The following is an 11,649-nucleotide window of genomic DNA, read 5'->3' as shown; positions in this document are numbered from 1 at the left end:
ACTAAATCGCAATTTCACCAAATTAAGTAATGACTCAAGGATGAAATTTTAAAAGATCATAAAGGGCAAAATGGTCAATTAGAAGGAAAGAGAAATCTAGAAAGCAATGATGATGTTGATGATACTTTATAATTATTTGATTAGATAAATATTATTTATTAATATTTTAATGAGATATTTTATTATTATTTATTTAGTATATAAGGAAGGAAAGATGAAGAGAATTCTTCATGCACTAACGTGAGAGGAAGAGAGAAAGAAAGGAAGTTTTGCTTTCTTTACAATTTGGTCCTTCCACAAAAAAATTTACCATTTTCACCTAGAAATCCAAAGAATTTCCACGATTACCAAGAGAGAAAAATAATAAGAAGACTATGGGGAGTTAGAATATCAAGTTAGATTCAAGAATTAGAAGGTGGAGGAGAGAGAAAATTAGGTTAAAGATTGAAATCAATGGAACAAGTTAAGAACATCAAGATTTCAATGTGTTTTTAAGTTTGATATTATTGAAAAAGCATGAAAACGATGTTAAATTAGAGTTTTATTATGTAGGTTCTATGTTCTAGATATGTTAGTGAAGTGAAATAAGAGGAAGTGAATGGAAATATTGTAGAGAAAGGAAATAAGAGTGTTATAAACTTGGTAATCAACATTTTGTACTAAAACAGTTTGGACAGCAGCAGTAGTCTAATTTTTAAAAATCACCTAAAATTATAGAAATAGAATTAAAAGATGAATAAAATATGAAATTAAATCTTATTGAGTATAGTTTCTTATAGAAGAAACGGTGTAAGTAATGGAATTGTAAATCATGAGATATAATAAATTTTGTGAGATAAAGTCAGAATGATTTCGGGTTCCCCTGTTCTGATTTTTGAAAATCATAAAAAACTGGATAAAAATAATTACGGACTTAATTTATATGTTTAAAATCTTGAACGAGTCTATTTTCAAGAGAAACAAACAGGAACATCATACAAATCCCGTACGAAGAGATAATTAATTTTTAGTGAAGAAGGTTTGAAACTATCAGACAGCAGAATAAGGGTGACTTTAATGAATAAACTATACTTATTGGATAAACCAAGAATTTTGAAAATTTTATGGTAAGAATATATGTGAGTCTAGTTTCAATAAAAATTAGCAGATCCTAATTTTGAATTCTGTAGCTCAAGATATAAATAATTTAGTGACTATGACTCAAGTGGACAGCTTGATGTGAACATATAAGTAAATAATGGAGTTATGTATAAATTAAGGATGTGGAATGGAGAGGAGGAGGAAAATATATGAATATTCAGCTAGTACGGGTTTACTTTAAAAATGGCTAATTTGCATGTTTTAGGTTCAGGGACTAAATTGAATAAGAGCAAAACTTTAGGGGCAATTCTGTAAAAATTTCAAAAATGACCAAATTGAAGAAAATGATTTGTTTTAGTGTTTAAATTAATAAATTGAATGAAATTATTAGTCTAGATCAAGATCAGGTGAAAAATTGGGAAAAATAAAAATTACTAAAATGCCCCTGAATTTTGATATTTCTGTAATTTAGCCTGGTAAGTTCATATGGTTGAATTTTTATAATTGTTTGCTAAATAAAAAATGACTACATGTATTATTGTCTATATATATATTTTTATTGAATCATGAATATTGTAATGATATGAAAATCAAAGCACAAGTTCAAATTTAGCAGAACGCAGGATTGAGTACGATTTTTCAATGAATAGTGACGAATTGAAAGATAAAACCATGATTATATCATGGCAAAGTGCAAGTGTTCAAGTGTAAAACCATAGCTAAGCTATGGCAAAGTGATAAAGTGTGCCAAATATGACAAAGTGATAAAGTGTGCCAAACATGACAAAGTGTTCAGTGATCAGTGATGAATTGACGGATAAGACCATGGTTGATACAAGACAAAGTGTGAAACGTAGGTATGGAATTTCCATACCGAGCTGTGAAACGTAGGTATGGTAATTCCATACCGAGCTGTGAAACGTAGGTATGGTATTTCCATACCGAGCTGTGAAACGTAGGTATGACGTCGTCCATACTGAGCTATGATACGTAGGTATGGCATTGCCTATATTGAGTTATGAAATATAGGTATGGTATTTTCCATACTGAGCATGAAACGTAGGTATGGTGTTTTCCATACCGAGTTGTGAAATGTAGTATGGTATTTCAATGAGGAAAACTATACTGAGTTGTGAATCTTGGCACTGAGCAAACGATGGATTCAAATCCGCAAAACTTTCTCTAATTTGACAAATATTGGTAAGTGACATATGAAAGTAGTATTTGAAGATTTATGGTTATTATCGATATTGATCTAAAATAAGTGTACCATTGATATTTAAATGATTCAACGAGTAAAGTTCTGATATGAGATAACATGAGTTTGAAATGAATTATTACCAGTATACACCTGAAATATATGGAAATAATGGTACATAAAATATTGATATAATGAAATGAATGATATATGTTTATAAAGAAACAATAAAAGAATGATACGTATCATGACATGTAAAATGTGGTTATCTTTAATATGTTGTTATAAGGAAATTATGTATGTTGAGATGAGCAATAAACTTAAGTGTGATATGATGAGAAAATAAGTTTATCTATGTTGAGTTTATACGAATATGTTCAAGTATGTTAACAAGTGTTGCTGTTGATGCTTAGACAAGTGCCAAGCTATTGGTTAAATAGTAATATGTTTATTTATATGATGTGTTGAAAGGGTAAGTGCTCAAATGAAAATATACTTGTGCCCATGAGAGAGTGACAAGTTTTAAGTTACGCAATATCTTATGAAATGGCTTATCATGTGATTAATTGAAAAAGGTTATGTTCAACTGCACTAGCTTGTGGTTATGATGGTATATATGCTTATGACCGGTGTGTTATACATAAGGAATGAGTGTGGAAAGTAAGGAAATGTATATGAAAATAAAGAAACTCGGGAGAGTTAAAATGATTTAAAATCTTACTAAGCTAGAGATAATATGTATAAGTATGCTGTGGATTTATTCACCTTGTGAATTGATGAATATAGCTTCATGAATATTGTCTGAATCACACGGTCTGGCCACACAGTCGTGTGACCCCTGCAGTGTTGAAAAATTTTAAATATTTTCGAAAATTTTTTTGAGTTATCGGTTAAGTCCCGATATATACATTTTGGGCCTCAATGGCTCACATAAGGGACAATATGATTAAATTTGATTGATTTCAGGTATGAATGTTATGTGAAGCGAAGTTTCTATTAAATAATCTGTAAATTTTGGTAATGCATCGAAATCCTGTTTCGGCGACAGATACGGGTTAAGGGTGTTACATTTGCAATCTAGTTGTGCCTCACAAATACAATATTGCAGGAGGTATTGATGGAGAAAACCTCATGTGCCTTGTGGAAAAGGTTAGAAACTCTTTATGCAACTAAGTCTCTGGCTAACCAATTAGTGTTGAAACAACGTCTATTTACGTTTCACATGAACGATTGTGAACTTCTTAGAGATCACATTAGACAATTCATTACTCTTTTAAATGATTTAAAGAACGTTGAGGTTCAGATTGAAGATGAAGATCAGACTATGCTATTATTGTGTTCTTTACCCACTTCATACAAGTCTTCAGGAAGGCCTTGATTTATGGTAGAGACAAACTCTTGTTCGAAGATGTGAATGGTCATTTGTTGAGTAGAGACAAACTCAATAATGAGTTTGGTTCAGATAGCAAAGAAGATAGGCAAGTTTCCGTTTTGGTAGCATCAAAGAAACAAGACAAAATATGTCGTTATTGTAAAAAGTTAGGTCACGTCAAAGCAAATTGTTATAAACTACGAAATAAAAGAGCTACTGAGAGTAACGAGGAAGATGTAGCTAGTGCTAATTTGGTCGATGAAAGCGGTGATAATTTCTTGTTAGTGTCAATGAGCGATAACTCCAAGCTTACGCCCGAGTGGATTCTAGATTCGAGATTGTTCTTTCCACATGTGTCCCAATAGAGAATGGTTCTTCACATACAATTCGGTTGAAGGTAGAGTTGTGCGCATGGGAAACGATTCATCCAGTAAGGTAATTGGTATTGGTACTGTTAAAATTAGGATACACGATGGGACGATTAGGATAATCTCAGATGTCAAGTATGTACTTGATTTACGAAAGAATCTCATCTCCTTGAGTATTTTAGAGTTGAAAGGATGCAGAATCAACATCAAATCGAGCGATATTAAAGTATCTCGTGGAGCTCTTGTTTTGTTAAAAGGTAAAAGAACCGATAGTCTTTATATTCTGGAAGGTTCTACAGTGATTGGTGAAATCAGACGTTCCTTGTCCGTTACGGAGTCGAAGTCAACTCGTTTGGAGTAGAGACAACTTGGTCATAGAAGGTAAAAAGGTATGACCATTTTGTTGAAAAGAGGTTCTCTTTTAGATGCAGGTTTTGAAAAGTTAGGGTACTGTGTTCGTGAAATCAGACTCGGGTTAATTTTGATTTGGAAGTGTACAAGTCGAAGGCTAGAAGTCTTTCAATTTCTAAGTATAGATTCGACTTAGTTAATTCCCTACATAGTTCAATATAGGCCCGTGGCGGGCTTTGGCAAAGATAACATTGTGGAAATATGAGTCAAGGTGGGGTTGGTAAGTATGACTCCTATTTCAGTCAAATTTGAAAAATAATCTTTTAGTTAAACTCTGTTTATTGGTTTCAATCAAAATCTGATTAGTCTAGATTATTTTATTATTATTTGACCTATGAATTTAGACTCTTTTACAACTTTAGAAAACACACCCATTAGAGATTAGAACTCATAACACATTTAGAGAATTTTGTGTTTATGTTTTGAGTGTTCTTTGTTTTCGGGGTTCAATTTTTATCTCCATCTTTTGTACTCTTCGTTGTTTTGCCATTATAGCAAAATTATCTTTGCCCATGGTTTTTTCTCCTCTTTGGAGGGGGTTTTTCCACGTTAAATTTGTGTGTTCAATTTCTCAATTTCTTCTGCTATTTTTACTTGTTTGTTGCTTAATTGAGTTGATCCTCAACACTTGATAATGTTATTTTCCAGTTTTTAGGGAAAAATGATTTTTAAGTTAGTTCATTTTAAATTGCAGAAAAACATTTAAGATCATTTAGTTTTGCAGCGGAATTCTTTAAGTTAAACCGAGTTTTGAAAATCATGGTTTAATTTGAAATTCTACGAATTGCAGATTGAACTAAAATAGTTTAAATAAGATAAAAAGGTTCAAAAACGTTAAATAAAATCGAAAACAACTAACAGTTTCCAAAAAGTCCAAAATAGTCCAATTAGAAATAAAACTTTAACTTAACCAAATTGTAAAACAAAAATTCTAACTCGAGCTCCCGCTATGCCAACTCGTCCTAAGTTTGTTGGTTACCTGAGAGGAAAACAATAAAGAGTGAGCTTATGGCTTAGTGTGTAACACATCCCAAATAACATATTAGATACACATAAATTAACATATACGTTTTCGATGCAATTTAGATACAGGTTCAAATATAAGCTCAGATACAGAATCATATGCAATATCAAATACAGAATTAGATCCTACCTTTATCCGCTACATATCATCTTCGTCTCTCCTTACACACCAGTTAGGGTATCAAATACCCATCCAACCCCATGCTCCAATAAGTGAGCGTATGTCATTTTTCAGAAATAGTGCAATAAAGTTGCCAAATAATGATACACAGTAAACTGTCAAATACAAATATATATGGTCAAGCCACCAGACTAAATATATGTGGTTTAAACCGCCAGATAAGTCAGGTTATTAAACTACCAACATTTCTTCCGTCAAATCACATTCCCACTCCCAATGCTCATGCAGATACTAACAAATAACAAATGCACATATGTCATGCATGTTTTTCACATAAGACATGTTATCAAGATTATCAGAATATAGATCATATATATATTTCACATACCATATCCACATTACATATAGTAGCATACTATAAAAAATCTTGTTTTCAAGTCCTATTTATACAATATGGACCCTACAGAGTGGCTAGATAAAAATCACACAACAATATGGGCCTAAGCAAAATTTTCCAGAAAATGGGCCCACATGCTGGTGTGACCCACATGGCCCAACTGGCCTAGCCTATATGGTCCACACGGTCCAACACACATCCGTGTGGCTCACATGATTTGGCATGCGGCTAGGCACATGGCCGTGCGGCGTCGACAGTCCACTTTTTTGCATCACGCCGTTTGTTATTTTTCAAGTTTTTTGTTACATATCTAGTCGTTTTTCGATGCAAATCCAATCACAGGAATTCCAAAACCTAAAACCAACATTTAAACAACCAATGCTAGTAACGAAACACTAATTACAAGTAACTAATTTAGCCACAACTGCTAACATTAAGCCTTAACAAAACATAAATTAACCTTTCGGCGTTCAATCACTTACCTGGATAGAAACAGCGGTCCTCCAAAACTCCTAATTTGCCAGAAGTAAGTCGTGCGATTCACCAACCTCACCTAACCGACTCCCACACAAAAGAGAGTGTTACAAATGTAATCAAAACTAACCAAAGATTTCTCGAACAACTTACTCATGAACAACCCTCTAACGAGCAAAATTAAATGAAACAAAACACCAAACTTACAAGACACTTACTGAAATTCTGAAACTTCAAAACACACTAATGAATTAAATCAGGCAATAGAAACGACAAATGGAAAGGAATAAAAGAAAGGAAAATTGGAAAAAGAAAGAGGAAGAAAAAAAAATGGGGGAAGCTTGAGGGAGTAGAAAAGTGACAGTAGTTTTTGGGAATGAAGGGAGAAATGTGAGAGGGAGTGGGGGAGATTTTGGGAAAATTTTTAGTAATTTTCAAAAAAATAAAATAAAAACTATCCACTTCCTTACAAAGCTGGTACCCTATCCTTATCAAATTTCCTTAGAATTCAAATTCCACTCAAACACTACCACATGGATAGCACAAGCAGGAAACTAGTAAAAATATTCCCGCTTGCACATGCAAGGATTCAAACATAAGACCAAATGGTAAACAAATACCTTACCATTGAACTAGCGAGCTCATTTTGTCATGAATTGAGTGGAAATAATATATGTCTCTAATATCCAAAGTCAGAGTTTAGGCAAAAATTAACAAAATTTAAGAGAAAGGATTCGAACCCAGAACCTCACACACAAAAACACAATATTTAACCACTAAACCAAATTAATCACTTCACACATTCCAACAATTCAAAAACTAAAATTTTTGGGATGTTACAAGCATTTTGGTTTTTTCGATTAGTTGGGTCAATTTTCAAAATTTTAACTTATTTGATCAAGAACTTTGATACTAATTGAATTAATTAATTGATTTAAATATAATTAACTTAATCATATCGAGTAAATGTCAGTTGATTCGAGTAATTTTTTTTGAAACAAGTCGATTTGGTTTTATTAAAAGGAAAATGAACTGAATACAAATCCAAAAGCATAGATAGAAGCTGAAAAACAAACACGTGCCTAAAAATCCTACTCTAGTTGAGCAAACTAAAACTGAAATGAAAAAACAAAAACCATAACAGAGCAAAATCCCCAAACCAAAAGCAAAAACAAAACATAATCGAAACCCTAAAATAAAAAGTGAAAAATAGTCTATTATCGCCATTCTTCGCTACCAAAATGACCAAAACCTCCACGCTAAACTCACTAAAGAACAATGGAATAGGAAAGGACATTGAGGGAACCCTTTTTCCCATAGCATGAAAACTTTAATCCCAAATAGACCCGTATCAATATGACTTCACGGCAGATCTATCCACCTCTAATCCTTCGCTACAATCTCACGAACCTCTGGAGGAACTTACTCTATTCAGAACCGGTCACTCACACTTTGTCGACCAATCATCGTCGTTGTATGTGCAGCCATATTACAACTTCTAGGAGTGAATTTAAAACAACATGGCTCAAAACTTCTCACAGAGCTTTCGTATCCTAGGTAATTGGTCGGATAACTGAATAGTCTTTTGCGTTTTTCTGTAACTTCAGTATTACAATCCTCGAATCACTCTCTAAGATGATTCACTGGAAACACATTTCTCAGGCAAATTGGAGCCCATGTAGAACTGCTATCGCCTCTACCATGAAAATCATATTGACTTAGGTATGAAACTGATAACCCGTGCCTAATATTTTCCCCAATTCATCTCTAACAATAATCCCTGAAATCACCTTTTGTGTTGGTCTCGAATATTCCGTTTCGACATTTACCTTAACCCACAGTGATTGTGGAGGAGTCCAATGAGCTGCAGCAATTTGATGAGGGTGCCCCAAAACTGAACTCAACACTTGATATTCTTTACCATAACCTTGAACAAAGGTAACGACATCATTAATACTTTGCGAAATTCCTTTATGGATGAATTTATTTCAAGCATACTGCCATGCCCAAATTGAAATAGCAGCAAGTTCTTTTTTGTCATTATTTGAATGCTCAAAAATCCGACATAACCAATCCACTAAACTCGCCTCGACCACCACTGTAGGCCACCAGAATCCCAATCTTAGCCAAACTTGCTTCGAGAAGAGGTAGTTTCAACGAGCATATATGGTCGATTCATCATAATATTGACATCATGGGCACAATTGCCCAACTGCTATTCTTTTTCAATATAAATTTCTCAGCGTTGGTACATAATTTTAAACAAATCTCCAGATTAAAATTTTGATGTTTGACGCACATTTCAAACACCACAATTTCTTATAGATAATACGTTCATTCATACTTACAATGCAAGGCTACAATAATGCTCTATAGCCACTACACATTGAGTATTCCCCGGTATGTTCCCCGTACCAAATTTGCTTATCCATTTGATTGGTTTGTGGTAAAGGTATACTAAAAATTGCATTTGCCTCATCATAAAAAAAGATTGATCTAATTAATCAACTATTCCAATAGTTTGATTCTTGCACAAATAAATCGCTAACCCAATCAACTCCTAGGACCTGTTTCGTAACTACCTTTACCATTTCCTTACCATGTAGCCGATAATCTTCCCATATAGACACCATTAATCCCATCCCAATCCTCTATTTTAGCCCTGACTTCAGCAAACCTTTTGCACTCCAAATGCTTCTCCAAGTCATAGAAGGATTTGAGCCTAGATTCGACTTTAAAAAACCAGTATTTGCTTAATATTTCGCCCGAATAAATCTTGTCAATAAAGAGCCAGGATTCTCCAACAACCTCCATCCTTGCTTTGCCAATAAAACAATGTTAAAATTTTCCAAATCCCTAAAACCCATACCACCATCATCTTTTAGATAATAGAGCTTCTCCCAAGAACACCAGTGCATCCCCTTTGTTCCTCCCAATTTCTACGACCAAAACTGAGCCATCAGTGCTTCAAGTTCCCTACAAAATGAACTGGGTAATAGAAAACACAACATGACAAACATCAGAATTTCGTGTAACACCGACTTGATAAGAACTTCGCGACTGACTATTGACAAGACTTTTGAGCTTTAACTATTCAATCGATTCATACACTTCTACTTCAAACTCTGAAAAGCTTCCATTTTATTCCTACCAACAACCGATGTTAAACCCAGATACTGCTCAGGGTTATTAATAGAGTGAACCTCTAAAGCTTGATAAACCTCCACTCTTTTCTCCTGAGAAATGTTCACACTAAAAAGTGTTCCAGATTTATCAAAATTAACCACTTGCCTCAACTATTTACATAATTTTCTAACAACCTTTTAATGCATTCGCCCATTCCAAAAATTCCTCACCAAAAATAATGCTATCATCTGCAAGAAGTAAGTGATTGACAATAGGGGCATACCTATTAATACGTACTCCCTGTAGCCATCCTTGCTGTGCTGCCATTCACAATAATGCTAAAGTCCCATACTACATACAAAGAATAAGTATGAGCTAAGAGGATCAGCTTACCTTAGCCCACAAGACGGGTAAAACTGCTCCCCTCACCTTTCCATTTAGAACTATTGAATACAAGATCAATTCCACACATCTCATCACTTTTTGAATCCACAGATATGAGAAACCCATATGCCCGAGCATCGCTTTAAGAACGACCACTCAACTCTATCATATGCTTTACTCATATCCAGTTTTAGTGTAAAAGACTCCATTCTACCCATCTTCTTGTGCTTTAAGAAATGTAAGATCTCATATGCCGATAAAATATTATCCAATATTAATCGACCAGGCATAAAAGCACTTTGGGCCTCATTAATACAATAATGAATCACTGACTGTAACCTGTTCACAAGCATCTTTGAAATGATTTTATAAAGAATGTTGCATAAGCTTATTGGTTTGAATTGACTCATGTTTTTCGGGTTACTAACTTTGGGAATTAAAACAATACCAATCCCATCGCCTTTAACGAGCTCATCGATTTAACCGCATCGCAGACTTTTATAAACGAAAAATCTCGCAGCAGATTCTCATTCATGTATGATGAAATGCAAGGGGCAACCCCTTGCAATACCTCATCAACGTCGTTCGTACCATTCGAAGAAAAAAGAGAGGTAAAATATTCTTTGGTGATATTCAACAAGGCCAAATTACTTTCATACAAGATGCTACTCTCTTCTTTCAGATTTGCCACTCGATTTCTCCTTCTTCGTTGCGAAGCATAATTATGGAAGTACATAGTATTTCTGTTCCTATTACTCAACCAATTAGCCCTTGCACATTGCTACCAATAAATCTCATATTTGTCCACTTCTAAATTCAACGCTAGTTTCACATCCACAATCTCCCCTAAAATCTCAACTATAGGATAAGACTCATTCAACTTTATTAACCTTTTCCGTAGTTCATTCCTTGTCATAGATTTAGTCTTCTTCAACATGTTAAACCATCTTACAAGTTCACGACCTACCTCCCTTAACTATTGCGGAACTAAACCTTAGAGGATTCCCATAACTGTCTCATTTCACTTTCGCATGAATCTACCATAATCCAAACAGCCTCAAACTTAAAAAGTGATACTCGGTGATTATTCCATCCAACATCCATGTTGACCAACAATGGATAATGGTCAGAAAAAGAGTCAACCAAATGGTCCAAACTATAATTTGAAAATTGAACACTCTATTCACCATTAGCTACACCCCTATCAATCCTCTCTTGGACATTAATTCCTTTAAAATGCCCCATTTCCCATGTAAACCATTATCCTTGATAACCCAAATGAAACATAGAGCAATCTTCCAAAGCCGATCGAAAGCTTTTCATTTTTTGTTCCTTACGAGATATGCCCTCATTCTTTTCAGTCAAATAAACAATCTCACTAAAGTCCCCAATAACCATCCAAGGAACATTAGGAAAATTATTTAATTGTCTCAATAGATTCCATGATTCCTCACGAAGTCTCTCTTCAGGAGCCCCATAAAATCCTGTGCATCTCCAAGCTTGTCTCTCCCCATCATCCTCCACCATTACATCAATATGTCTTCTCGAGTAAGACCGCAAAAATACCTTACATTTATTTTTCCATTTCATTGACAGTTTGTAACACCTCAAACTCGTATCCGACGTCAGAGTAGGGTTACGAAATATTACAAACCAATCAAAGCATTTAACAACCAATTCATAAGTGATCATAAG

The sequence above is a fragment of the Gossypium hirsutum genome, chromosome A01 (genome assembly GCF_007990345.1).
Source record: "Gossypium hirsutum isolate 1008001.06 chromosome A01, Gossypium_hirsutum_v2.1, whole genome shotgun sequence".
NCBI classification, from domain to species: domain Eukaryota; kingdom Viridiplantae; phylum Streptophyta; class Magnoliopsida; order Malvales; family Malvaceae; genus Gossypium; species Gossypium hirsutum.
Note: the sequence above shows the minus strand (reverse complement) of the source record.